Source organism: Nothobranchius furzeri, chromosome 1 (assembly GCF_043380555.1).
Source record: "Nothobranchius furzeri strain GRZ-AD chromosome 1, NfurGRZ-RIMD1, whole genome shotgun sequence".
Classification (NCBI taxonomy): domain Eukaryota; kingdom Metazoa; phylum Chordata; class Actinopteri; order Cyprinodontiformes; family Nothobranchiidae; genus Nothobranchius; species Nothobranchius furzeri.
In genome coordinates, this window is record NC_091741.1 from 61058425 (window position 1) to 61084700 (window position 26276).

Consider the following 26276-nt stretch of genomic DNA (forward strand, 5'->3'; position numbering starts at 1 on the left):
ATGTTTTCTGCCTCACGTTGTTTCATGAAGCAAACGTTTTGCGTACTTTTTATCACGTCACCTCATTGATAGATATAATTACTTTTGGCCATATCGAAATCCTTTATTGACACTAGTTTGTAGCCCCAGTGGCCTAATGGATAAGGCACTGGCCTTCTAAGCCAGGGATTGTGGGTTCGAGTCCCACCTGGGGTGGTATAATGCTCAACAAAACCACTCTCAAACACATCTATAAAATCTCTAGAGTCTTCTGACTTCCTTCAACACTACAGGGACACGCAAGATGGTTATCAATTGTTCAATCGTTGTGCCCCAGAGCAAGTAGTTCACTAAGTGTGTTTTGACGCCATCAGCAGTATTTTCTCCTGCTTCACCTACTGCCTACATCCACTCTGATGGAGATGGTGAAAACATCCAGTCTTTCTTTGTGGACAAAGTCATTAAGGTGAGATCTTCCATCTGTCCTTCAGCGCTATCTCAGCCTCTTCCGACTACTACCCTTCCCCTCATCCTAAGCATCTTTGTCCCTGTTTCTTCACCTGAGCCATCCAAACTAGTTTACATTATGAAGACTTCTGCACGCCCCCTCGACATCTTACCCTCTTCTTTTTTTAAAAACACTTTTCTGTCTATCTGTCCCAGTGTGGTCTCTCTGGTTTCTGGTCAGGTCCCTGCTTATTTCAAGAAAGCTGTAATCCAACCGCTTCTTATAAAAACGAGTCCTGCTCCATCTCTCAAAAGCAGCTTCAGAGAAATCTCTAAGCTTCCGTTCATCTCCACGATCTCGGAAAAGGCTGTGGCTAAACACCTCACAGCTGCTCTTGATGAACGCAACATCTACAGTAGTTTCCAGTAAGGTTTTATTTTATATCCCATTCTACTGAAACAGCTCTTCTTAGTTCTCTAATGACCTTCTGACATACAGACATGCAGGGGACTGTTCTAGTCTGGTTCTGCTGGACCTAACTGCAGTCTTTGACACTGTTGATTATCATCTGCTACTGGATAAGCTGAGAGACTGGGAAGGCCTGTCAGAAACTGTTCGAGAGTGGTTCTCTTATCTGTTTGAGCGTTCCTTCTCTGTAGCCATCACCAAGTTTTGATCCTCCACAACCTCTCTCACCAAAAGATGTCTCACAGGGTTGTGTTCTGAGGCCTGTGATTTTCATGCTCTATCTGTTGTCTCTTAAACGCATCCTGAGGTTTTTTTTAAAGGAATATTCTACCGTCTTTATGCAGATGACATCCGACGGTACATCTCCTTTAAGCCCCATGAGATGTCTAAGCTGCAGCTGTTACTACACACCTGCTCAGACTCTATTAGAACCTGGATGGCTGGGAACTTTCTACAGCAGAATGACGATAAGACGAAGATCCTCATCTGTGCCGCAGACAAGCTGGTTCCCGAAGTCACAGCCTCTCTAGATAAAATTGCTTCTCGCACCAAACCCTTTGTTAAGAATCCCATTGTGACGTTTGACCCAGCTCTCACCCAGGATTCTCATGTCAGGTTTCTTGTTGGCTCTTCTTTCTTTCATCTCAGGAGCATTAAACGCCGGTTTAATTAACCAACATTTTTAGTGTACAGCGCCTTGTTTGGTTGTAATGCCTTGTGAATGCGCTTTATAAATAAAATGGGATTGGATTGGATTGGAGCATTGCTAAACTTAGTCCATTTCTATCATGCTCTGAACTTGAGATGGTTTTCCCAACCGTCATCTCCTCATGCTTAGACTACTGCAACTCGCTTTTCACTTGTCTTAGCAAAACCTTCCTGATCAGTTTACAGGTGGTTCAGAATGCCTGTGCTCGTCTTCTGACCAAATGGTCAAAAGACACCCACATCAGATATTGGCAGGTATTATGGTTTTAGTGATGTTTTCTGGATGCAGTTGTTGCATTAACGGGCAGCAGTGGCTCAGTAGGTAGGGTGGGTTGATGACCTTTGGCCACATAAAGATCGTGTATGATTTCAAATTATGTAGCCCCAGTGGCCTAATGGATAAGGCACTGGCCTCCTAAGCCAGGGATTGTGGGTTTAAGTCCCATCTGGGGTGGCATATACCTGTTATAGTGATGTTTTCTGCCTCACGTTGTTTCATGAAGCAAACGTTTTGCGTACTTTTTATCACGTCACCTCATTGATAGATATGATGACTTTTGGCCATATCGAAATCCTTTATTGACACAAGTTTGTAGCCCCAGTGGCCTAAGGGATAAGGCACTGGCCTTCTAAGCCAGGGATTGTGGGTTCGAGTCCCACCTGGGGTGGTATAATGCTCAACAAAACCACTCTCAAACACATCTATAAAATCTCTAGAGTCTTCTGACTTCCTTCAACACTGCAGGGACACACAAGATGGTTATCAATTGTTCAGTCGTTGTGCCCCAGAGCAAGTAGTTCACTAAATGTGTTTTGACGCCATCAGCAGTATTTTCTCCTGCTTCACCTACTGCCTACATCCACTCTGATGGAGATGGTGAAAACATCCAGTCTTTCTTTGTGGACAAAGTCATTAAGGTGAGATCTTCCATCTGTCCTTCAGCGCTATCTCAGCCTCTTCCGACTCCTACCCTTCCCCTCATCCTAAGCATCTTTGTCCCTGTTTCTTCACCTGAGCCATCCAAACTAGTTTACATTATGAAGACTTCTGCACGCCCCCTCGACATCTTACCCTCTTCTTTGTTTAAAAACACTTTTCTGTCTATCTGTCCCAGTGTGGTCTCTCTGGTTTCTGGTCAGTTCCCTGCTTATTTCAAGAAAGCTGTAATCCAACCGCTTCTTATAAAAACGAGTCCTGCTCCAGCTCTCAAAAGCAACTTCAGAGCAATCTCTAAACTTCCGTTCATCTCCAAGATCTTGGAAAAGGCTGTGGCTAAACACCTCACAGCTGCTCTTGATGAACGCAACATCTACAGTAGTTTCCAGTAAGGTTTTATTTTATATCCCATTCTACTGAAACAGCTCTTCTTAGTTCTCTAATGACCTTCTGACTTACAGACATGCAGGGGACAGGTTTAGTCTGGTTCTGCTGGACCTAACTGCAGTTTTTGACACTGTTGACTATCATCTGCTACTGGATAAGCTGAGAGACTGGGAAGGCCTGTCAGAAACTGTTCGAGAGTGGTTCTCTTATATGTCTGAGCGTTCCTTCTCTGTAGCCATCGCCAAGTTTTGGTCCTCCAGAACCTCTCTCACCAAAAGATGTCTCACAGGGTTGTGTTCTGAGGCCTGTGATTTTCAGGCTCTATCTGTTGTCTCTTAAACACATCCTGAGGTTTTTTTTAAAGGAATATTCTACCGTCTTTATGCAGATGACATCCGACGGTACATCTCCTTTAAGCCCCATGAGATGTCTAAGCTGCAGCTGTTACTACACACCTGCTCAGACTCTATTAGAACCTGGATGGCTGGGAACTTTCTACCGCAGAATGACGATAAGACGAAGATCCTCATCTGTGCCGCAGACAAGCTGGTTCCCGAAGTCACAGCCTCTCTAGATCAAATTGCTTCTCGCACCAAACCCTTTGTTAAGAATCCCATTGTGACGTTTGACCCAGCTCTCACCCAGGATTCTCATGTCAGGTTTCTTGTTGGCTCTTCTTTCTTTCATCTCAGGAGCATTAAACGCCGGTTTAATTAACCAACATTTTTAGTGTACAGCGCCTTGTTTGGTTGTAATGCCTTGTGAATGCGCTTTATAAATAAAATGGGATTGGATTGGATTGGAGCATTGCTAAACTTAGTCCATTTCTATCATGCTCTGAACTTGAGATGGTTTTCCCAACAGTCATCTCCTCATGCTTAGACTACTGCAACTCGCTTTTCACTTGTCTTAGCAAAACCTTCCTGATCAGTTTACAGGTGGTTCAGAATGCCTGTGCTCGTCTTCTGACCAAATGGTCAAAAGACACCCACATCAGATATTGGCAGGTATTATGGTTTTAGTGATGTTTTCTGGATGCAGTTGTTGCATTAACGGGCAGCAGTGGCTCAGTAGGTAGGGTGGGTTGATGACCTTTGGCCACATAAAGATCGTGTATAATTTCAAATTATGTAGCCCTAGTGGCCTAATGGATAAGGCACTGGCCTCCTAAGCCAGGGATTGTGGGTTCAAGTCCCATCTGGGGTGGTAATATACCTGTAATAGTGATGTTTTCTGCCTCACGTTGTTTCATGAAGCAAACGTTTTGCGTACTTTTTATCACGTCACCTCATTGATAGATATGATGACTTTTGGCCATATCGAAATCCTTTATTGACACAAGTTTGTAGCCCCAGTGGCCTAATGGATAAGGCACTGGCCTTCTAAGCCAGGGATTGTGGGTTTGATTCCCACCTGTGGTGCTTTTATGCTCAACAAAACCACTCTCAAAAACATCTATAAAATCTCTAGAGTCTTCTGACTTCCTTCAACACTGCAGGGACACGCAAGATGGTTATCAGTTGTTCAAATGCAGTGCCCCAGAGCAAGTAGTTACACTAAGTGTGTTTTGACGCAATCAGCAGTATTTTCTCCTGCTTCACCTACTGCCTACATCCACTCTGATGGAGATGGTGAAAACATCCAGTCTTTCTTTGTGGACAAAGTCATTAAGGTGAGATCTTCCATCTGTCCTTCAGCGCTATCTCAGCCTCACGAATCACGACTCCTACCCTTCCCCTCATCCTAAGCATCTTTGTCCCTGTTTCTTCACCTGAGCCATCCAAACTAGTTTACATTATGAAGACTTCTGCATGCCCCCTCGACATCTTACCCTCTTCTTTTTTTAAAAACACTTTTCTGTCTATCTGTCCCAGTGTGGTCTCTCTGGTTTCTGGTCAGGTCCCTGCTTATTTCAAGAAAGCTGTAATCCAACCGCTTCTTATAAAAACGAGTCCTGCTCCAGCTCTCAAAAGCAACTTCAGAGCAATCTCTAAACTTCCGTTCATCTCCAAGATCTCGGAAAAGGCTGTGGCTAAACACCTCACAGCTGCTCTTGATGAACGCAACATCTACAGTAGTTTCCAGTAAGGTTTTATTTTATATCCCATTCTACTGAAACAGCTCTTCTTAGTTCTCTAATGACCTTCTGACTTACAGACATGCAGGGGACTGTTTAGTCTGGTTCTGCTGGACCTAACTGCAGTTTTTGACACTGTTGACTATCATCTGCTACTGGATAAGCTGAGAGACTGGGAAGGCCTGTCAGAAACTGTTCGAGAGTGGTTCTCTTATCTGTCTGAGCGTTCCTTCTCTGTAGCCATCGCCAAGTTTTGGTCCTCCAGAACCTCTCTCACCAAAAGATGTCTCACAGGGTTGTGTTCTGAGGCCTGTGATTTTCAGGCTCTATCTGTTGTCTCTTAAACACATCCTGAGGTTTTTTTTAAAGGAATATTCTACCGTCTTTATGCAGATGAAATCCGACTGTACATCTCCTTTAAGCCCCATGAGATGTCTAAGCTGCAGCTGTTACTACACACCTGCTCAGACTCTATTAGAACCTGGATGGCTGGGAACTTTCTACAGCAGAATGACGATAAGACGAAGATCCTCATCTGTGCCGCAGACAAGCTGTTTCCCGAAGTCACAGCCTCTCTAGATCAAATTGCTTCTCACACCAAACCCTTTGTTAAGAATCCCATTGTGACGTTTGACCCAGCTCTCACCCAGGATTCTCATGTCAGGTTTCTTGTTGGCTCTTCTTTCTTTCATCTCAGGAGCATTAAACGCCGGTTTAATTAACCAACATTTTTAGTGTACAGCGCCTTGTTTGGTTGTAATGCCTTGTGAATGCGCTTTATAAATAAAATGGGATTGGATTGAAGCATTGCTAAACTTAGTCCATTTCTATCATGCTCTGAACTTGAGATGGTTTTCCCAACCTTCATCTCCTCATGTTTAGGCTACTGCAACTCGCTTTTCACTTGTCTTAGCAAAACCTTCCTGATCAGTTTACAGGTGGTTCAGAATGCCTGTGCTCGTCTTCTGACCAAATGGTCAAAAGACACCCACATCAGATATTGGCAGGTATTATGGTTTTAGTGATGTTGTCTGGATGCAGTTGTTGCATTAACGGGCAGCAGTGTAGGGTAGGTTGATGACCTTTGGGCACATAAAGATCGTGTATGATTTAAAATTATGAGCCCCAGTGGCCTAATGGATAAGGCACTGGCCTCCTAAGCCAGGGATTGTGGGTTCAAGTCCCATCTGGGGTGGCATATACCTGTTATAGTGATGTTTTCTGCCTCACGTTGTTTCATGAAGCAAACGTTTTGCGTACTTTTTATCACGTCACCTCATTGATAGATATGATGACTTTTGGCCATATCGAAATCCTTTATTGACACAAGTTTGTAGCCCCAGTGGCCTAATGGATAAGGCACTGGCCTTCTAAGCCAGGGACTGTGGGTTTTGATTCCCACCTGTGGTGCTTTTATGCTCAACAAAACCACTCTCAAAAACATCTATAAAATCTCTAGAGTCTTCTGACTTCCTTCAACACTGCAGGGACACGCAAGATGGTTATCAGTTGTTCAAATGCAGTGCCCCAGAGCAAGTAGTTACACTAAGTGTGTTTTGACGCCATCAGCAGTATTTTCTCCTGCTTCACCTACTGCCTACATCCACTCTGATGGAGATGGTGAAAACATCCAGTCTTTCTTTGTGGACAAAGTCATTAAGGTGAGATCTTCCATCTGTCCTTCAGCGCTATCTCAGCCTCTTCCGACTCCTACCCTTCCCCTCATCCTAAGCATCTTTGTCCCTGTTTCTTCACCTGAGCCATCCAAACTAGTTTACATTATGAAGACTTCTGCACACCCTCTCGACATCTTACCCTCTTCTTTTTTTAAAAACACTTTTCTGTCTATCTGTCCCAGTGTGGTCTCTCTGGTTTCTGGTCAGGTCCCTGCTTATTTCAAGAAAGCTGTAATCCAACCGCTTCTTATAAAAACGAGTCCTGCTCCATCTCTCAAAAGCAGCTTCAGAGAAATCTCTAAGCTTCCGTTCATCTCCACGATCTCGGAAAAGGCTGTGGCTTAACACCTCACAGCTGCTCTTGATGAACGCAACATCTACAGTAGTTTCCAGTAAGGTTTTATTTTATATCCCATTCTACTGAAACAGCTCTTCTTAGTTCTCTAATGACCTTCTGACATACAGACATAAAGGGGACTGTTCTAGTCCGGTTCTGCTGGACCTAACTGCAGTCTTTGACACTGTTGATTATCATCTGCTACTGGATAAGCTGAGAGACTGGGAAGGCCTGTCAGAAACTGTTCGAGAGTGGTTCTCTTATCTGTCTGAGCGTTCCTTCTCTGTAGCCATCGCCAAGTTTTGGTCCTCCAGAACCTCTCTCACCAAAAGATGTCTCACAGGGTTGTGTTCTGAGGCCTGTGATTTTCAGGCTCTATCTGTTGTCTCTTAAACACATCCTGAGGTTTTTTTTAAAGGAATATTCTACCGTCTTTATGCAGATGACATCCGACGGTACATCTCCTTTAAGCCCCATGAGATGTCTAAGCTGCAGCTGTTACTACACACCTGCTCAGACTCTATTAGAACCTGGATGGCTGGGAACTTTCTACAGCAGAATGACGATAAGACGAAGATCCTCATCTGTGCCGCAGACAAGCTGGTTCCCGAAGTCACAGCCTCTCTAGATCAAATTGCTTCTCGCACCAAACCCTTTGTTAAGAATCCCATTGTGACGTTTGACCCAGCTCTCACCCAGGATTCTCATGTCAGGTTTCTTGTTGGCTCTTCTTTCTTTCATCTCAGGAGCATTAAACGTCGGTTTAATTAACCAACATTTTTAGTGTACAGCGCCTTGTTTGGTTGTAATGCCTTGTGAATGCGCTTTATAAATAAAATGGGATTGGATTGAAGCATTGCTAAACTTAGTCCATTTCTATCATGCTCTGAACTTGAGATGGTTTTCCTAACCTTCATCTCCTCATGCTTAGGCTACTGCAACTCGCTTTTCACTTGTCTTAGCAAAACCTTCCTGATCAGTTTACAGGTGGTTCAGAATGCCTGTGCTCGGCTTCTGACCAAATGGTCAAAAGACACCCACATCAGATATTGGCAGGTATTATGGTTTTAGTGATGTTGTCTGGATGCAGTTGTTGCATTAACGGGCAGCAGTGGCTCAGTAGGTAGGGTAGGTTGATGACCTTTGGGCACATAAAGATCGTGTATGATTTAAAATTACGAGCCCCAGTGGCCTAATGGATAAGGCACTGGCCTCCTAAGCCAGGGATTGTGGGTTCAAGTCCCATCTGGGGTGGCTTATACCTGTTATAGTGATGTTTTCTGCCTCACGTTGTTTCATGAAGCAAACGTTTTGCGTACTTTTTATCACGTCACCTCATTGATAGATATGATGACTTTTGGCCATATCGAAATCCTTTATTGACACAAGTTTGTAGCCCCAGTGGCCTAATGGATAAGGCACTGGCCTTCTAAGCCAGGGATTGTGGGTTCGAGTCCCACCTGGGGTGGTATAATGCTCAACAAAACCACTCTCAAACACATCTACAAAATCTCTAGAGTCTTCTGACTTCCTTCAACACTACAGGGACACGTAAGATGGTTATCAATTGTTCAATCGTTGTGCCCCAGAGCAAGTAGTTCACTAAGTGTGTTTTGACGCCATCAGCAGTATTTTCTCCTGCTTCACCTACTGCCTACATTCACTCTGATGGAGATGGTGAAAACATCCAGTCTTTCTTTGTGGACAAAGTCATTAAGGTGAGATCTTCCATCTGTCCTTCAGCGCTATCTCAGCCTCTTCCGACTCCTACCCTTCCCCTTATCCTAAGCATCTTTGTCCCTGTTTCTTCACCTGAGCCATCCAAACTAGTTTACATTATGAAGACTTCTGCACGCCCCCTCGACATCTTACCCTCTTCTTTTTTTAAAAACACTTTTCTGTCTATCTGTCCCAGTGTGGTCTCTCTGGTTTCTGGTCAGGTCCCTGCTTATTTCAAGAAAGCTGTAATCCAACCGCTTCTTATAAAAACGAGTCCTGCTCCATCTCTCAAAAGCAGCTTCAGAGAAATCTCTAAGCTTCCGTTCATCTCCACGATCTCGGAAAAGGCTGTGGCTAAACACCTCACAGCTGCTCTTGATGAACGCAACATCTACAGTAGTTTCCAGTAAGGTTTTATTTTATATCCCATTCTACTGAAACAGCTCTTCTTAGTTCTCTAATGACCTTCTGACATACAGATATGCAGGGGACTGTTCTAGTCTGGTTCTGCTGGACCTAACTGCAGTCTTTGACACTGTTGATTATCATCTGCTACTGGATAAGCTGAGAGACTGGGAAGGCCTGTCAGAAACTGTTCGAGAGTGGTTCTCTTATCTGTCTGAGCGTTCCTTCTCTGTAGCCATCGCCAAGTTTTGGTCCTCCAGAACCTCTCTCACCAAAAGATGTCTCACAGGGTTGTGTTCTGAGGCCTGTGATTTTCAGGCTCTATCTGTTTTCTCTTAAACACATCCTGAGGTTTTTTTTAAAGGAATATTCTACCGTCTTTATGCAGATGACATCCGACGGTACATCTCCTTTAAGCCCCATGAGATGTCTAAGCTGCAGCTGTTACTACACACCTGCTCAGACTCTATTAGAACCTGGATGGCTGGGAACTTTCTACAGCAGAATGACGATAAGACGAAGATCCTCATCTGTGCCGCAGACAAGCTGGTTCCCGAAGTCACAGCCTCTCTAGATCAAATTGCTTCTCGCACCAAACCCTTTGTTAAGAATCCCATTGTGACGTTTGACCCAGCTCTCACCCAGGATTCTCATGTCAGGTTTCTTGTTGGCTCTTCTTTCTTTCATCTCAGGAGCATTAAACGCCGGTTTAATTAACCAACATTTTTAGTGTACAGCACCTTGTTTGGTTGTAATGCCTTGTGAATGCGCTTTATAAATAAAATGGGATTGGATTGAAGCATTGCTAAACTTAGTCCATTTCTATCATGCTCTGAACTTGAGATGGTTTTCCCAACCTTCATCTCCTCATGCTTAGGCTACTGCAACTCGCTTTTCACTTGTCTTAGCAAAACCTTCCTGATCAGTTTACAGGTGGTTCAGAATGCCTGTGCTCGTCTTCTGACCAAATGGTCAAAAGACACCCACATCAGATATTGGCAGGTATTATGGTTTTAGTGATGTTGTCTGGATGCAGTTGTTGCATTAACGGGCAGCAGTGGCTCAGTAGGTAGGGTAGGTTGATGACCTTTGGGCACATAAAGATCGTGTATGATTTAAAATTACGAGCCCCAGTGGCCTAATGGATAAGGCACTGGCCTCCTAAGCCAGGGATTGTGGGTTCAAGTCCCATCTGGGGTGGCATATACCTGTTATAGTGATGTTTTCTGCCTCACGTTGTTTCATGAAGCAAACGTTTTGCGTACTTTTTATCACGTCACCTCATTGATAGATATGATTACTTTTGGCCATATCAAAATCCTTTATTGACACAAGTTTGTAGCCCCAGTGGCCTAATGGATAAGGCACTGGCCTTCTAAGCCAGGGATTGTGGGTTCGAGTCCCACCTGGGGTGGTATAATGCTCAACAAAACCACTCTCAAACACATCTATAAAATCTCTAGAGTCTTCTGACTTCCTTCAACACTACAGGGACACGCAAGATGGTTATCAATTGTTCAATCGTTGTGCCCCAGAGCAAGTAGTTCACTAAGTGTGTTTTGACGCCATCAGCAGTATTTTCTCCTGCTTCACCTACTGCCTACATCCACTCTGATGGAGATGGTGAAAACATCCAGTCTTTCTTTGTGGACAAAGTCATTAAGGTGAGATCTTCCATCTGTCCTTCAGCGCTATCTCAGCCTCTTCCGACTCCTACCCTTCCCCTCATCCTAAGCATCTTTGTCCCTGTTTCTTCACCTGAGCCATCCAAACTAGTTTACATTATGAAGACTTCTGCACGCCCCCTCGACATCTTACCCTCTTCTTTTTTTAAAAACACTTTTCTGTCTATCTGTCCCAGTGTGGTCTCTCTGGTTTCTGGTCAGGTCCCTGCTTATTTCAAGAAAGCTGTAATCCAACCGCTTCTTATAAAAACGAGTCCTGCTCCGTCTCTCAAAAGCAGCTTCAGAGAAATCTCTAAGCTTCCGTTCATCTCCACGATCTCGGAAAAGGCTGTGGCTAAACACCTCACAGCTGCTCTTGATGAACGCAACATCTAGAGTAGTTTCCAGTAAGGTTTTATTTTATATCCCATTCTACTGAAACAGCTCTTCTTAGTTCTCTAATGACCTTCTGACATACAGACATGCAGGGGACTGTTCTAGTCTGGTTCTGCTGGACCTAACTGCAGTCTTTGACACTGTTGATTATCATCTGCTACTGGATAAGCTGAGAGACTGGGAAGGCCTGTCAGAAACTGTTCGAGAGTGGTTCTCTTATCTGTCTGAGCGTTCCTTCTCTGTAGCCATCGCCAAGTTTTGGTCCTCCAGAACCTCTCTCCCCAAAAGATGTCTCACAGGGTTGTGTTCTGAGGCCTGTGATTTTCAGGCTCTATCTGTTGTCTCTTAAACACATCCTGAGGTTTTTTTTAAAGGAATATTCTACCGTCTTTATGCAGATGACATCCGACGGTACATCTCCTTTAAGCCCCATGAGATGTCTAAGCTGCAGCTGTTACTACACACCTGCTCAGACTCTATTAGAACCTGGATGGCTGGGAACTTTCTACAGCAGAATGACGATAAGACGAAGATCCTCATCTGTGCCGCAGACAAGCTGGTTCCCGAAGTCACAGCCTCTCTAGATCAAATTGCTTCTCGCACCAAACCCTTTGTTAAGAATCCCATTGTGACGTTTGACCCAGCTCTCACCCAGGATTCTCATGTCAGGTTTCTTGTTGGCTCTTCTTTCTTTCATCTCAGGAGCATTAAACGCCGGTTTAATTAACCAACATTTTTAGTGTACAGCACCTTGTTTGGTTGTAATGCCTTGTGAATGCGCTTTATAAATAAAATGGGATTGGATTGAAGCATTGCTAAACTTAGTCCATTTCTATCATGCTCTGAACTTGAGATGGTTTTCCCAACCTTCATCTCCTCATGCTTAGGCTACTGCAACTCGCTTTTCACTTGTCTTAGCAAAACCTTCCTGATCAGTTTACAGGTGGTTCAGAATGCCTGTGCTCGTCTTCTGACCAAATGGTCAAAAGACACCCACATCAGATATTGGCAGGTATTATGGTTTTAGTGATGTTGTCTGGATGCAGTTGTTGCATTAACGGGCAGCAGTGGCTCAGTAGGTAGGGTAGGTTGATGACCTTTGGGCACATAAAGATCGTGTATGATTTAAAGTTATGAGCCCCAGTGGCCTAATGGATAAGGCACTGGCCTCCTAAGCCAGGGATTGTGGGTTCAAGTCCCATCTGGGGTGGCATATACCTGTTATAGTGGTGTTTTCTGCCTCACGTTGTTTCATGAAGCAAACGTTTTGCGTACTATTTATAACGTCACATCATTGATAGATATGATTACTTTTGGCCATATCAAAATCCTTTATTGACACAAGTTTGTAGCCCCAGTGGCCTAATGGATAAGGCACTGGCCTTCTAAGCCAGGGATTGTGGGTTTGAGTCCCACCTGGGGTGGTATAATGCTCAACAAAACCACTCTCAAACACATCTATAAAATCTCTAGAGTCTTCTGACTTCCTTCAACACTACAGGGACACGCAAGATGGTTATCAATTGTTCAATCGTTGTGCCCCAGAGCAAGTAGTTCACTAAGTGTGTTTTGACACCATCAGCAGTATTTTCTCCTGCTTCACCTACTGCCTACATCCACTCTGATGGAGATGGTGAAAACATCCAGTCTTTCTTTGTGGACAAAGTCATTAAGGTGAGATCTTCCATCTGTCCTTCAGCGCTATCTCAGCCTCTTCCGACTCCTACCCTTCCCCTCATCCTAAGCATCTTTGTCCCTGTTTCTTCACCTGAGCCATCCAAACTAGTTTACATTATGAAGACTTCTGCACGCCCCCTCGACATCTTACCCTCTTCTTTTTTTAAAAACACTTTTCTGTCTATCTGTCCCAGTGTGGTCTCTCTGGTTTCTGGTCAGGTCCCTGCTTATTTCAAGAAAGCTGTAATCCAACCGCTTCTTATAAAAATGAGTCCTGCTCCATCTCTCAAAAGCAGCTTCAGAGAAATCTCTAAGCTTCCGTTCATCTCCACGATCTCGGAAAAGGCTGTGGCTAAACACCTCACAGCTGCTCTTGATGAACGCAACATCTACAGTAGTTTCCAGTAAGGTTTTATTTTATATCCCATTCTACTGAAACAGCTCTTCTTAGTTCTCTAATGACCTTCTGACATACAGACATGCAGGGGACTGTTCTAGTCTGGTTCTGCTGGACCTAACTGCAGTCTTTGACACTGTTGATTATCATCTGCTACTGGATAAGCTGAGAGACTGGGAAGGCCTGTCAGAAACTGTTCGAGAGTGGTTCTCTTATCTGTCTGAGCGTTCCTTCTCTGTAGCCATCGCCAAGTTTTGGTCCTCCAGAACCTCTCTCACCAAAAGATGTCTCACAGGGTTGTGTTCTGAGGCCTGTGATTTTCAGGCTCTATCTGTTGTCTCTTAAACACATCCTGAGGTTTTTTTTAAAGGAATATTCTACCGTCTTTATGCAGATGACATCCGACGGTACATCTCCTTTAAGCCCCATGAGATGTCTAAGCTGCAGCTGTTACTACACACCTGCTCAGACTCTATTAGAACCTGGATGGCTGGGAACTTTCTACAGCAGAATGACGATAAGACGAAGATCCTCATCTGTGCCGCAGACAAGCTGGTTCCCGAAGTCACAGCCTCTCTAGATCAAATTGCTTCTCGCACCAAACCCTTTGTTAAGAATCCCATTGTGACGTTTGACCCAGCTCTCACCCAGGATTCTCATGTCAGGTTTCTTGTTGGCTCTTCTTTCTTTCATCTCAGGAGCATTAAACGCCGGTTTAATTAACCAACATTTTTAGTGTACAGCACCTTGTTTGGTTGTAATGCCTTGTGAATGCGCTTTATAAATAAAATGGGATTGGATTGAAGCATTGCTAAACTTAGTCCATTTCTATCATGCTCTGAACTTGAGATGGTTTTCCCAACCTTCATCTCCTCATGCTTAGGCTACTGCAACTCGCTTTTCACTTGTCTTAGCAAAACCTTCCTGATCAGTTTACAGGTGGTTCAGAATGCCTGTGCTCGGCTTCTGACCAAATGGTCAAAAGACACCCACATCAGATATTGGCAGGTATTATGGTTTTAGTGATGTTGTCTGGATGCAGTTGTTGCATTAACGGGCAGCAGTGGCTCAGTAGGTAGGGTAGGTTGATGACCTTTGGGCACATAAAGATCGTGTATGATTTAAAATTACGAGCCCCAGTGGCCTAATGGATAAGGCACTGGCCTCCTAAGCCAGGGATTGTGGGTTCAAGTCCCATCTGGGGTGGTATATACCTGTTATAGTGATGTTTTCTGCCTCACGTTGTTTCATGAAGCAAACGTTTTGCGTACTTTTTATCACGTCACCTCATTGATAGATATGATGACTTTTGGCCATATCGAAATCCTTTATTGACACAAGTTTGTAGCCCCAGTGGCCTAATGGATAAGGCACTGGCCTTCTAAGCCAGGGATTGTGGGTTCGAGTCCCACCTGGGGTGGTATAATGCTCAACAAAACCACTCTCAAACACATCTATAAAATCTCTAGAGCCTTCTGACTTCCTTCAACACTACAGGGACACGCAAGATGGTTATCAATTGTTCAATCGTTGTGCCCCAGAGCAAGTAGTTCACTAAGTGTGTTTTGACGCCATCAGCAGTATTTTCTCCTGCTTCACCTACTGCCTACATCCACTCTGATGGAGATGGTGAAAACATCCAGTCTTTCTTTGTGGACAAAGTCATTAAGGTGAGATCTTCCATCTGTCCTTCAGCGCTATCTCAGCCTCTTCCGACTCCTACCCTTCCCCTCATCCTAAGCATCTTTGTCCCTGTTTCTTCACCTGAGCCATCCAAACTAGTTTACATTATGAAGACTTCTGCACGCCCCCTCGACATCTTACCCTCTTCTTTTTTTAAAAACACTTTTCTGTCTATCTGTCCCAGTGTGGTCTCTCTGGTTTCTGGTCAGGTCCCTGCTTAATTCAAGAAAGCTGTAATCCAACCGCTTCTTATAAAAACGAGTCCTGCTCCATCTCTCAAAAGCAGCTTCAGAGAAATCTCTAAGCTTCCGTTCATCTCCACGATCTCGGAAAAGGCTGTGGCTAAACACCTCACAGCTGCTCTTGATGAACGCAACATCTACAGTAGTTTCCAGTAAGGTTTTATTTTATATCCCATTCTACTGAAACAGCTCTTCTTAGTTCTCTAATGACCTTCTGACTTACAGACATGCAGGGGACTGTTCTAGTCTGGTTCTGCTGGACCTAACTGCAGTCTTTGACACTGTTGATTATCATCTGCTACTGGATAAGCTGAGAGACTGGGAAGGCCTGTCAGAAACTGTTCGAGAGTGGTTCTCTTATCTGTCTGAGCGTTCCTTCTCTGTAGCCATCGCCAAGTTTTGGTCCTCCAGAACCTCTCTCACCAAAAGATGTCTCACAGGGTTGTGTTCTGAGGCCTGTGATTTTCAGGCTCTATCTGTTGTCTCTTAAACGCATCCTGAGGTTTTTTTTAAAGGAATATTCTACCGTCTTTATGCAGATGACATCCGACGGTACATCTCCTTTAAGCCCCATGAGATGTCTAAGCTGCAGCTGTTACTACACACCTGCTCAGACTCTATTAGAACCTGGATGGCTGGGAACTTTCTACAGCAGAATGACGATAAGACGAAGATCCTCATCTGTGCCGCAGACAAGCTGGTTCCCAAAGTCACAGCCTCTCTAGATCAAATTGCTTCTCGCACCAAACCCTTTGTTAAGAATCCCATTGTGACGTTTGACCCAGCTTTCACCCAGGATTCTCATGTCAGGTTTCTTGTTGGCTCTTCTTTCTTTCATCTCAGGAGCATTAAACGCCGGTTTAATTAACCAACATTTTTAGTGTAAAGCGCCTTGTTTGGTTGTAATGCCTTGTGAATGCGCTTTATAAATAAAATGGGATTGGATTGAAGCATTGCTAAACTTAGTCCATTTCTATCATGCTCTGAACTTGAGATGGTTTTCCCAACCTTCATCTCCTCATGCTTAGGCTACTGCAACTCGCTTTTCACTTGTCTTAGCAAAACCTTCCTGATCAGTTTACAGGTGGTTCAGAATGCCTGTGCTCGTCTTCTGACCAAATGGTCAAAAGACACCCACATCAGATATTGGCAGGTATTATGGTTTTAGTGATGTTGTCTGGATGCAGTTGTTGCATTAACGGGCAGCAGTGGCTCAGTAGGTAGGGTAGGTTGATGACCTTTGGGCACATAAAGATCGTGTATGATTTAAAATTACGAGCCCCAGTGGCCTAATGGATAAGGCACTGGCCTCCTAAGCCAGGGATAGTGGGTTCAAGTCCCATCTGGGGTGGCATATACCTGTTATAGTGATGTTTTCTGCCTCACGTTGTTTCATGAAGCAAACGTTTTGCGTACTTTTTATCACGTCACCTCATTGATAGATATGATGACTTTTGGCCATATCGAAATCCTTTATTGACACAAGTTTGTAGCCCCAGTGGCCTAATGGATAAGGCACTGGCCTTCTAAGCCAGGGATTGTGGGTTCGAGTCCCACCTGGGGTGGTATAATGCTCAACAAAACCACTCTCAAACACATCTATAAAATCTCTAGAGCCTTCTGACTTCCTTCAACACTACAGGGACACGCAAGATGGTTATCAATTGTTCAATCGTTGTGCCCCAGAGCAAGTAGTTCACTAAGTGTGTTTTGACGCCATCAGCAGTATTTTCTCCTGCTTCACCTACTGCCTACATCCACTCTGATGGAGATGGTGAAAACATCCAGTCTTTCTTTGTGGACAAAGTCATTAAGGTGAGATCTTCCTTCTGTCCTTCAGCGCTATCTCAGCCTCTTCCGACTACTACCCTTCCCCTCATCCTAAGCATCTTTGTCCCTGTTTCTTCACCTGAGCCATCCAAACTAGTTTACATTATGAAGACTTCTGCACGCCCCCTCGACATCTTACCCTCTTCTTTTTTTAAAAACACTTTTCTGTCTATCTGTCCCAGTGTGGTCTCTCTGGTTTCTGGTCAGGTCCCTGCTTATTTCAAGAAAGCTGTAATCCAACCGCTTCTTATAAAAACGAGTCCTGCTCCATCTCTCAAAAGCAGCTTCAGAGAAATCTCTAAGCTTCCGTTCATCTCCACGATCTCGGAAAAGGCTGTGGCTAAACACCTCACAGCTGCTCTTGATGAACGCAACATCTACAGTAGTTTCCAGTAAGGTTTTATTTTATATCCCATTCTACTGAAACAGCTCTTCTTAGTTCTCTAATGACCTTCTGACATACAGACATGCAGGGGACTGTTCTAGTCTGGTTCTGCTGGACCTAACTGCAGTCTTTGACACTGTTGATTATCATCTGCTACTGGATAAGCTGAGAGACTGGGAAGGCCTGTCAGAAACTGTTCGAGAGTGGTTCTCTTATCTGTCTGAGCGTTCCTTCTCTGTAGCCATCGCCAAGTTTTGGTCCTCCAGAACCTCTCTCACCAAAAGATGTCTCACAGGGTTGTGTTCTGAGGCCTGTGATTTTCAGGCTCTATCTGTTGTCTCTTAAACACATCCTGAGGTTTTTTTTAAAGGAATATTCTACCGTCTTTATGCAGATGACATCCGACGGTACATCTCCTTTAAGCCCCATGAGATGTCTAAGCTGCAGCTGTTACTACACACCTGCTCAGACTCTATTAGAACCTGGATGGCTGGGAACTTTCTACAGCAGAATGACGATAAGACGAAGATCCTCATCTGTGCCGCAGACAAGCTGGTTCCCGAAGTCACAGCCTCTCTAGATCAAATTGCTTCTCGCACCAAACCCTTTGTTAAGAATCCGATTGTGACGTTTGACCCAGCTCTCACCCAGGATTCTCATGTCAGGTTTCTTGTTGGCTCTTCTTTCTTTCATCTCAGGAGCATTAAACGCCGGTTTAATTAACCAACATTTTTAGTGTACAGCACCTTGTTTGGTTGTAATGCCTTGTGAATGCGCTTTGTAAATAAAATGGGATTGGATTGAAGCATTGCTAAACTTAGTCCATTTCTATCATGCTCTGAACTTGAGATGGTTTTCCCAACCTTCATCTCCTCATGCTTAGGCTACTGCAACTCGCTTTTCACTTGTCTTAGCAAAACCTTCCTGATCAGTTTACAGGTGGTTCAGAATGCCTGTGCTCGGCTTCTGACCAAATGGTCAAAAGACACCCACATCAGATATTGGCAGGTATTATGGTTTTAGTGATGTTGTCTGGATGCAGTTGTTGCATTAACGGGCAGCAGTGGCTCAGTAGGTAGGGTAGGTTGATGACCTTTGGGCACATAAAGATCGTGTATGATTTAAAATTACAAGCCCCAGTGGCCTAATGGATAAGGCACTGGCCTCCTAAGCCAGGGATTGTGGGTTCAAGTCCCATCTGGGGTGGCATATACCTGTTATAGTGATGTTTTCTGCCTCACGTTGTTTCATGAAGCAAACGTTTTGCGTACTTTTTATCACGTCACCTCATTGATAGATATGATTACTTTTGGCCATATCAAAATCCTTTATTGACACAAGTTTGTAGCCCCAGTGGCCTAATGGATAAGGCACTGGCCTTCTAAGCCAGGGATTGTGGGTTCGAGTCCCACCTGGGGTGGTATAATGCTCAACAAAACCACTCTCAAACACATCTATAAAATCTCTAGAGTCTTCTGACTTCCTTCAACACTACAGGGACACGCAAGATGGTTATCAATTGTTCAATCGTTGTGCCCCAGAGCAAGTAGTTCACTAAGTGTGTTTTGACGCCATCAGCAGTATTTTCTCCTGCTTCACCTACTGCCTACATCCACTCTGATGGAGATGGTGAAAACATCCAGTCTTTCTTTGTGGACAAAGTCATTAAGGTGAGATCTTCCATCTGTCCTTCAGCGCTATCTCAGCCTCTTCCGACTCCTACCCTTCCCCTCATCCTAAGCATCTTTGTCCCTGTTTCTTCACCTGAGCCATCCAAACTAGTTTACATTATGAAGACTTCTGCACGCCCCCTCGACATCTTACCCTCTTCTTTTTTTAAAAACACTTTTCTGTCTATCTGTCCCAGTGTGGTCTCTCTGGTTTCTGGTCAGGTCCCTGCTTATTTCAAGAAAGCTGTAATCCAACCGCTTCTTATAAAAACGAGTCCTGCTCCATCTCTCAAAAGCAGCTTCAGAGAAATCTCTAAGCTTCCGTTCATCTCCACGATCTCGGAAAAGGCTGTGGCTAAACACCTCACAGCTGCTCTTGATGAACGCAACATCTACAGTAGTTTCCAGTAAGGTTTTATTTTATATCCCATTCTACTGAAACAGCTCTTCTTAGTTCTCTAATGACCTTCTGACATACAGACATGCAGGGGACTGTTCTAGTCTGGTTCTGCTGGACCTAACTGCAGTCTTTGACACTGTTGATTATCATCTGCTACTGGATAAGCTGAGAGACTGGGAAGGCCTGTCAGAAACTGTTCGAGAGTGGTTCTCTTATCTGTCTGAGCGTTCCTTCTCTGTAGCCATCGCCAAGTTTTGGTCCTCCAGAACCTCTCTCCCCAAAAGATGTCTCACAGGGTTGTGTTCTGAGGCCTGTTATTTTCAGGCTCTATCTGTTGTCTCTTAAACACATCCTGAGGTTTTTTTTAAAGGAATATTCTACCGTCTTTATGCAGATGACATCCGACGGTACATCTCCTTTAAGCCCCATGAGATGTCTAAGCTGCAGCTGTTACTACACACCTGCTCAGACTCTATTAGAACCTGGATGGCTGGGAACTTTCTACAGCAGAATGACGATAAGACGAAGATCCTCATCTGTGCCGCAGACAAGCTGGTTCCCAAAGTCACAGCCTCTCTAGATCAAATTGCTTCTCGCACCAAACCCTTTGTTAAGAATCCCATTGTGACGTTTGACCCAGCTCTCACCCAGGATTCTCATGTCAGGTTTCTTGTTGGCTCTTCTTTCTTTCATCTCAGGAGCATTAAACGCCGGTTTAATTAACCAACATTTTTAGTGTACAGCACCTTGTTTGGTTGTAATGCCTTGTGAATGTGCTTTATAAATAAAATGGGATTGGATTGAAGCATTGCTAAACTTAGTCCATTTCTATCATGCTCTGAACTTGAGATGGTTTTCCCAACCTTCATCTCCTCATGCTTAGGCTACTGCAACTCGCTTTTCACTTGTCTTAGCAAAACCTTACTGATCAGTTTACAGGTGGTTCAGAATGCCTGTGCTCGGCTTCTGACCAAATGGTCAAAAGACACCCACATCAGATATTGGCAGGTATTATGGTTTTAGTGATGTTGTCTGGATGCAGTTGTTGCATTAACGGGCAGCAGTGGCTCAGTAGGTAGGGTAGGTTGATGACCTTTGGGCACATAAAGATCGTGTATGATTTAAAATTACGAGCCCCAGTGGCCTAATGGATAAGGCACTGGCCTCCTAAGCCAGGGATTGTGGGTTCAAGTCCCATCTGGCGTGGTATATACCTGTTATAGTGATGTTTTCTGCCTCACGTTGTTTCATGAAGCAAACGTTTTGCGTACTTTTTATCACGTCACCTCATTGATAGATATGATGACTTTTGGCCATATCGAAATCCTTTATTGACTCAAGTTTGTAGCCCCAGTGGCCTAATGGATAAGGCACTGGCCTTCTAAGCCAGGGATTGTGGGTTCGAGTCCCACCTGGGGTGGTATAATGCTCAACAAAACCACTCTCAAACACATCTATAAAATCTCTAGAGCCTTCTGACTTCCTTCAACACTACAGGGACACGCAAGATGGTTATCAATTGTTCAATCGTTGTGCCCCAGAGCAAGTAGTTCACTAAGTGTGTTTTGACGCCATCAGCAGTATTTTCTCCTGCTTCACCTACTGCCTACATCCACTCTGATGGAGATGGTGAAAACATCCAGTCTTTCTTTGTGGACAAAGTCATTAAGGTGAGATCTTCCATCTGTCCTTCAGCGCTATCTCAGCCTCTTCCGACTCCTACCCTTCCCCTCATCCTAAGCATCTTTGTCCCTGTTTCTTCACCTGAGCCATCCAAACTAGTTTACATTATGAAGACTTCTGCACGCCCCCTCGACATCTTACCCTCTTCTTTTTTTAAAAACACTTTTCTGTCTATCTGTCCCAGTGTGGTCTCTCTGGTTTCTGGTCAGGTCCCTGCTTATTTCAAGAAAGCTGTAATCCAACCGCTTCTTATAAAAACGAGTCCTGCTCCATCTCTCAAAAGCAGCTTCAGAGAAATCTCTAAGCTTCCGTTCATCTCCACGATCTCGGAAAAGGCTGTGGCTAAACACCTCACAGCTGCTCTTGATGAACGCAACATCTACAGTAGTTTCCAGTAAGGTTTTATTTTATATCCCATTCTACTGAAACAGCTCTTCTTAGTTCTCTAATGACCTTCTGACTTACAGACATGCAGGGGACTGTTCTAGTCTGGTTCTGCTGGACCTAACTGCAGTCTTTGACACTGTTGATTATCATCTGCTACTGGATAAGCTGAGAGACTGGGAAGGCCTGTCAGAAACTGTTCGAGAGTGGTTCTCTTATCTGTCTGAGCGTTCCTTCTCTGTAGCCATCGCCAAGTTTTGGTCCTCCAGAACCTCTCTCACCAAAAGATGTCTCACAGGGTTGTGTTCTGAGGCCTGTGATTTTCAGGCTCTACCTGTTGTCTCTTAAACGCATCCTGAGGTTTTTTTTAAAGGAATATTCTACCGTCTTTATGCAGATGACATCCGACGGTACATCTCCTTTAAGCCCCATGAGATGTCTAAGCTGCAGCTGTTACTACACACCTGCTCAGACTCTATTAGAACCTGGATGGCTGGGAACTTTCTACAGCAGAATGACGATAAGACGAAGATCCTCATCTGTGCCGCAGACAAGCTGGTTCCCAAAGTCACAGCCTCTCTAGATCAAATTGCTTCTCGCACCAAACCCTTTGTTAAGAATCCCATTGTGACGTTTGACCCAGCTCTCACCCAGGATTCTCATGTCAGGTTTCTTGTTGGCTCTTCTTTCTTTCATCTCAGGAGCATTAAACGCCGGTTTAATTAACCAACATTTTTAGTGTACAGCGCCTTGTTTGGTTGTAATGCCTTGTGAATGCGCTTTATAAATAAAATGGGATTGGATTGGAGCATTGCTAAACTTAGTCCATTTCTATCATGCTCTGAACTTGAGATGGTTTTCCCAACAGTCATCTCCTCATGCTTAGGCTACTGCAACTCGCTTTTCACTTGTCTTAGCAAAACCTTCCTGATCAGTTTACAGGTGGTTCAGAATGCCTGTGCTCGTCTTCTGACCAAATGGTCAAAAGACACCCACATCAGATATTGGCAGGTATTATGGTTTTAGTGATGTTTTCTGGATGCAGTTGTTGCATTAACGGGCAGCAGTGGCTCAGTAGGTAGGGTGGGTTGATGACCTTTGGCCACATAAAGATCGTGTATAATTTCAAATTATGTAGCCCTAGTGGCCTAATGGATAAGGCACTGGCCTCCTAAGCCAGGGATTGTGGGTTCAAGTCCCATCTGGGGTGGTAATATACCTGTAATAGTGATGTTTTCTGCCTCACGTTGTTTCATGAAGCAAACGTTTTGCGTACTTTTTATCACGTCACCTCATTGATAGATATGATGACTTTTGGCCATATCGAAATCCTTTATTGACACAAGTTTGTAGCCCCAGTGGCCTAATGGATAAGGCACTGGCCTTCTAAGCCAGGGATTGTGGGTTTGATTCCCACCTGTGGTGCTTTTATGCTCAACAAAACCACTCTCAAAAACATCTATAAAATCTCTAGAGTCTTCTGACTTCCTTCAACACTGCAGGGACACGCAAGATGGTTATCAGTTGTTCAAATGCAGTGCCCCAGAGCAAGTAGTTACACTAAGTGTGTTTTGACGCAATCAGCAGTATTTTCTCCTGCTTCACCTACTGCCTACATCCACTCTGATGGAGATGGTGAAAACATCCAGTCTTTCTTTGTGGACAAAGTCATTAAGGTGAGATCTTCCATCTGTCCTTCAGCGCTATCTCAGCCTCACGAATCACGACTCCTACCCTTCCCCTCATCCTAAGCATCTTTGTCCCTGTTTCTTCACCTGAGCCATCCAAACTAGTTTACATTATGAAGACTTCTGCATGCCCCCTCGACATCTTACCCTCTTCTTTTTTTAAAAACACTTTTCTGTCTATCTGTCCCAGTGTGGTCTCTCTGGTTTCTGGTCAGGTCCCTGCTTATTTCAAGAAAGCTGTAATCCAACCGCTTCTTATAAAAACGAGTCCTGCTCCAGCTCTCAAAAGCAACTTCAGAGCAATCTCTAAACTTCCGTTCATCTCCAAGATCTCGGAAAAGGCTGTGGCTAAACACCTCACAGCTGCTCTTGATGAACGCAACATCTACAGTAGTTTCCAGTAAGGTTTTATTTTATATCCCATTCTACTGAAACAGCTCTTCTTAGTTCTCTAATGACCTTCTGACTTACAGACATGCAGGGGACTGTTTAGTCTGGTTCTGCTGGACCTAACTGCAGTTTTTGACACTGTTGACTATCATCTGCTACTGGATAAGCTGAGAGACTGGGAAGGCCTGTCAGAAACTGTTCGAGAGTGGTTCTCTTATCTGTCTGAGCGTTCCTTCTCTGTAGCCATCGCCAAGTTTTGGTCCTCCAGAACCTCTCTCACCAAAAGATGTCTCACAGGGTTGTGTTCTGAGGCCTGTGATTTTCAGGCTCTATCTGTTGTCTCTTAAACACATCCTGAGGTTTTTTTTAAAGGAATATTCTACCGTCTTTATGCAGATGACATCCGACTGTACATCTCCTTTAAGCCCCATGAGATGTCTAAGCTGCAGCTGTTACTACACACCTGCTCAGACTCTATTAGAACCTGGATGGCTGGGAACTTTCTACAGCAGAATGACGATAAGACGAAGATCCTCATCTGTGCCGCAGACAAGCTGTTTCCCGAAGTCACAGCCTCTCTAGATCAAATTGCTTCTCACACCAAACCCTTTGTTAAGAATCCCATTGTGACGTTTGACCCAGCTCTCACCCAGGATTCTCATGTCAGGTTTCTTGTTGGCTCTTCTTTCTTTCATCTCAGGAGCATTAAACGCCGGTTTAATTAACCAACATTTTTAGTGTACAGCGCCTTGTTTGGTTGTAATGCCTTGTGAATGCGCTTTATAAATAAAATGGGATTGGATTGAAGCATTGCTAAACTTAGTCCATTTCTATCATGCTCTGAACTTGAGATGGTTTTCCCAACCTTCATCTCCTCATGTTTAGGCTACTGCAACTCGCTTTTCACTTGTCTTAGCAAAACCTTCCTGATCAGTTTACAGGTGGTTCAGAATGCCTGTGCTCGTCTTCTGACCAAATGGTCAAAAGACACCCACATCAGATATTGGCAGGTATTATGGTTTTAGTGATGTTGTCTGGATGCAGTTGTTGCATTAACGGGCAGCAGTGTAGGGTAGGTTGATGACCTTTGGGCACATAAAGATCGTGTATGATTTAAAATTATGAGCCCCAGTGGCCTAATGGATAAGGCACTGGCCTCCTAAGCCAGGGATTGTGGGTTCAAGTCCCATCTGGGGTGGCATATACCTGTTATAGTGATGTTTTCTGCCTCACGTTGTTTCATGAAGCAAACGTTTTGCGTACTTTTTATCACGTCACCTCATTGATAGATATGATGACTTTTGGCCATATCGAAATCCTTTATTGACACAAGTTTGTAGCCCCAGTGGCCTAATGGATAAGGCACTGGCCTTCTAAGCCAGGGACTGTGGGTTTTGATTCCCACCTGTGGTGCTTTTATGCTCAACAAAACCACTCTCAAAAACATCTATAAAATCTCTAGAGTCTTCTGACTTCCTTCAACACTGCAGGGACACGCAAGATGGTTATCAGTTGTTCAAATGCAGTGCCCCAGAGCAAGTAGTTACACTAAGTGTGTTTTGACGCCATCAGCAGTATTTTCTCCTGCTTCACCTACTGCCTACATCCACTCTGATGGAGATGGTGAAAACATCCAGTCTTTCTTTGTGGACAAAGTCATTAAGGTGAGATCTTCCATCTGTCCTTCAGCGCTATCTCAGCCTCTTCCGACTCCTACCCTTCCCCTCATCCTAAGCATCTTTGTCCCTGTTTCTTCACCTGAGCCATCCAAACTAGTTTACATTATGAAGACTTCTGCACACCCTCTCGACATCTTACCCTCTTCTTTTTTTAAAAACACTTTTCTGTCTATCTGTCCCAGTGTGGTCTCTCTGGTTTCTGGTCAGGTCCCTGCTTATTTCAAGAAAGCTGTAATCCAACCGCTTCTTATAAAAACGAGTCCTGCTCCATCTCTCAAAAGCAGCTTCAGAGAAATCTCTAAGCTTCCGTTCATCTCCACGATCTCGGAAAAGGCTGTGGCTTAACACCTCACAGCTGCTCTTGATGAACGCAACATCTACAGTAGTTTCCAGTAAGGTTTTATTTTATATCCCATTCTACTGAAACAGCTCTTCTTAGTTCTCTAATGACCTTCTGACATACAGACATAAAGGGGACTGTTCTAGTCCGGTTCTGCTGGACCTAACTGCAGTCTTTGACACTGTTGATTATCATCTGCTACTGGATAAGCTGAGAGACTGGGAAGGCCTGTCAGAAACTGTTCGAGAGTGGTTCTCTTATCTGTCTGAGCGTTCCTTCTCTGTAGCCATCGCCAAGTTTTGGTCCTCCAGAACCTCTCTCACCAAAAGATGTCTCACAGGGTTGTGTTCTGAGGCCTGTGATTTTCAGGCTCTATCTGTTGTCTCTTAAACACATCCTGAGTTTTTTTTTAAAGGAATATTCTACCGTCTTTATGCAGATGACATCCGACGGTACATCTCCTTTAAGCCCCATGAGATGTCTAAGCTGCAGCTGTTACTACACACCTGCTCAGACTCTATTAGAACCTGGATGGCTGGGAACTTTCTACAGCAGAATGACGATAAGACGAAGATCCTCATCTGTGCCGCAGACAAGCTGGTTCCCGAAGTCACAGCCTCTCTAGAT

The 26276-nt window shown here is 44.2% G+C and overlaps 1 protein-coding gene and 23 non-coding genes across 26 annotated transcripts in view; 23 read left to right on the forward strand and 1 right to left on the reverse strand.

The window, feature by feature from the left end:
• Positions 1-26276, reverse strand: part of atp7b (ATPase copper transporting beta) — a 272095-nt gene that overhangs the window by 63753 nt on the left and 182066 nt on the right. The window lies entirely within an intron of this gene.
• On the forward strand, positions 123-195 carry trnar-ucu (transfer RNA arginine (anticodon UCU)). Its single transcript has one exon. It is a non-coding gene; the product is annotated as a tRNA-Arg (tRNA).
• Positions 1985-2057, forward strand: trnar-ccu (transfer RNA arginine (anticodon CCU)). Its single transcript has one exon. It is a non-coding gene; the product is annotated as a tRNA-Arg (tRNA).
• Positions 2199-2271, forward strand: trnar-ucu (transfer RNA arginine (anticodon UCU)). Its single transcript has one exon. It is a non-coding gene; the product is annotated as a tRNA-Arg (tRNA).
• On the forward strand, positions 4061-4133 carry trnar-ccu (transfer RNA arginine (anticodon CCU)). Its single transcript has one exon. It is a non-coding gene; the product is annotated as a tRNA-Arg (tRNA).
• Positions 4276-4348, forward strand: trnar-ucu (transfer RNA arginine (anticodon UCU)). Its single transcript has one exon. It is a non-coding gene; the product is annotated as a tRNA-Arg (tRNA).
• trnar-ccu (transfer RNA arginine (anticodon CCU)) lies at positions 6127-6199 on the forward strand. Its single transcript has one exon. It is a non-coding gene; the product is annotated as a tRNA-Arg (tRNA).
• On the forward strand, positions 8199-8271 carry trnar-ccu (transfer RNA arginine (anticodon CCU)). Its single transcript has one exon. It is a non-coding gene; the product is annotated as a tRNA-Arg (tRNA).
• On the forward strand, positions 8413-8485 carry trnar-ucu (transfer RNA arginine (anticodon UCU)). Its single transcript has one exon. It is a non-coding gene; the product is annotated as a tRNA-Arg (tRNA).
• On the forward strand, positions 10269-10341 carry trnar-ccu (transfer RNA arginine (anticodon CCU)). Its single transcript has one exon. It is a non-coding gene; the product is annotated as a tRNA-Arg (tRNA).
• On the forward strand, positions 10483-10555 carry trnar-ucu (transfer RNA arginine (anticodon UCU)). Its single transcript has one exon. It is a non-coding gene; the product is annotated as a tRNA-Arg (tRNA).
• trnar-ccu (transfer RNA arginine (anticodon CCU)) lies at positions 12339-12411 on the forward strand. Its single transcript has one exon. It is a non-coding gene; the product is annotated as a tRNA-Arg (tRNA).
• Positions 12553-12625, forward strand: trnar-ucu (transfer RNA arginine (anticodon UCU)). The gene has a single exon. It is a non-coding gene; the product is annotated as a tRNA-Arg (tRNA).
• trnar-ccu (transfer RNA arginine (anticodon CCU)) lies at positions 14409-14481 on the forward strand. Its single transcript has one exon. It is a non-coding gene; the product is annotated as a tRNA-Arg (tRNA).
• trnar-ucu (transfer RNA arginine (anticodon UCU)) lies at positions 14623-14695 on the forward strand. Its single transcript has one exon. It is a non-coding gene; the product is annotated as a tRNA-Arg (tRNA).
• Positions 16479-16551, forward strand: trnar-ccu (transfer RNA arginine (anticodon CCU)). Its single transcript has one exon. It is a non-coding gene; the product is annotated as a tRNA-Arg (tRNA).
• On the forward strand, positions 16693-16765 carry trnar-ucu (transfer RNA arginine (anticodon UCU)). The gene has a single exon. It is a non-coding gene; the product is annotated as a tRNA-Arg (tRNA).
• Positions 18549-18621, forward strand: trnar-ccu (transfer RNA arginine (anticodon CCU)). The gene has a single exon. It is a non-coding gene; the product is annotated as a tRNA-Arg (tRNA).
• Positions 18763-18835, forward strand: trnar-ucu (transfer RNA arginine (anticodon UCU)). Its single transcript has one exon. It is a non-coding gene; the product is annotated as a tRNA-Arg (tRNA).
• trnar-ccu (transfer RNA arginine (anticodon CCU)) lies at positions 20619-20691 on the forward strand. The gene has a single exon. It is a non-coding gene; the product is annotated as a tRNA-Arg (tRNA).
• On the forward strand, positions 20833-20905 carry trnar-ucu (transfer RNA arginine (anticodon UCU)). Its single transcript has one exon. It is a non-coding gene; the product is annotated as a tRNA-Arg (tRNA).
• On the forward strand, positions 22690-22762 carry trnar-ccu (transfer RNA arginine (anticodon CCU)). The gene has a single exon. It is a non-coding gene; the product is annotated as a tRNA-Arg (tRNA).
• On the forward strand, positions 22905-22977 carry trnar-ucu (transfer RNA arginine (anticodon UCU)). The gene has a single exon. It is a non-coding gene; the product is annotated as a tRNA-Arg (tRNA).
• trnar-ccu (transfer RNA arginine (anticodon CCU)) lies at positions 24756-24828 on the forward strand. The gene has a single exon. It is a non-coding gene; the product is annotated as a tRNA-Arg (tRNA).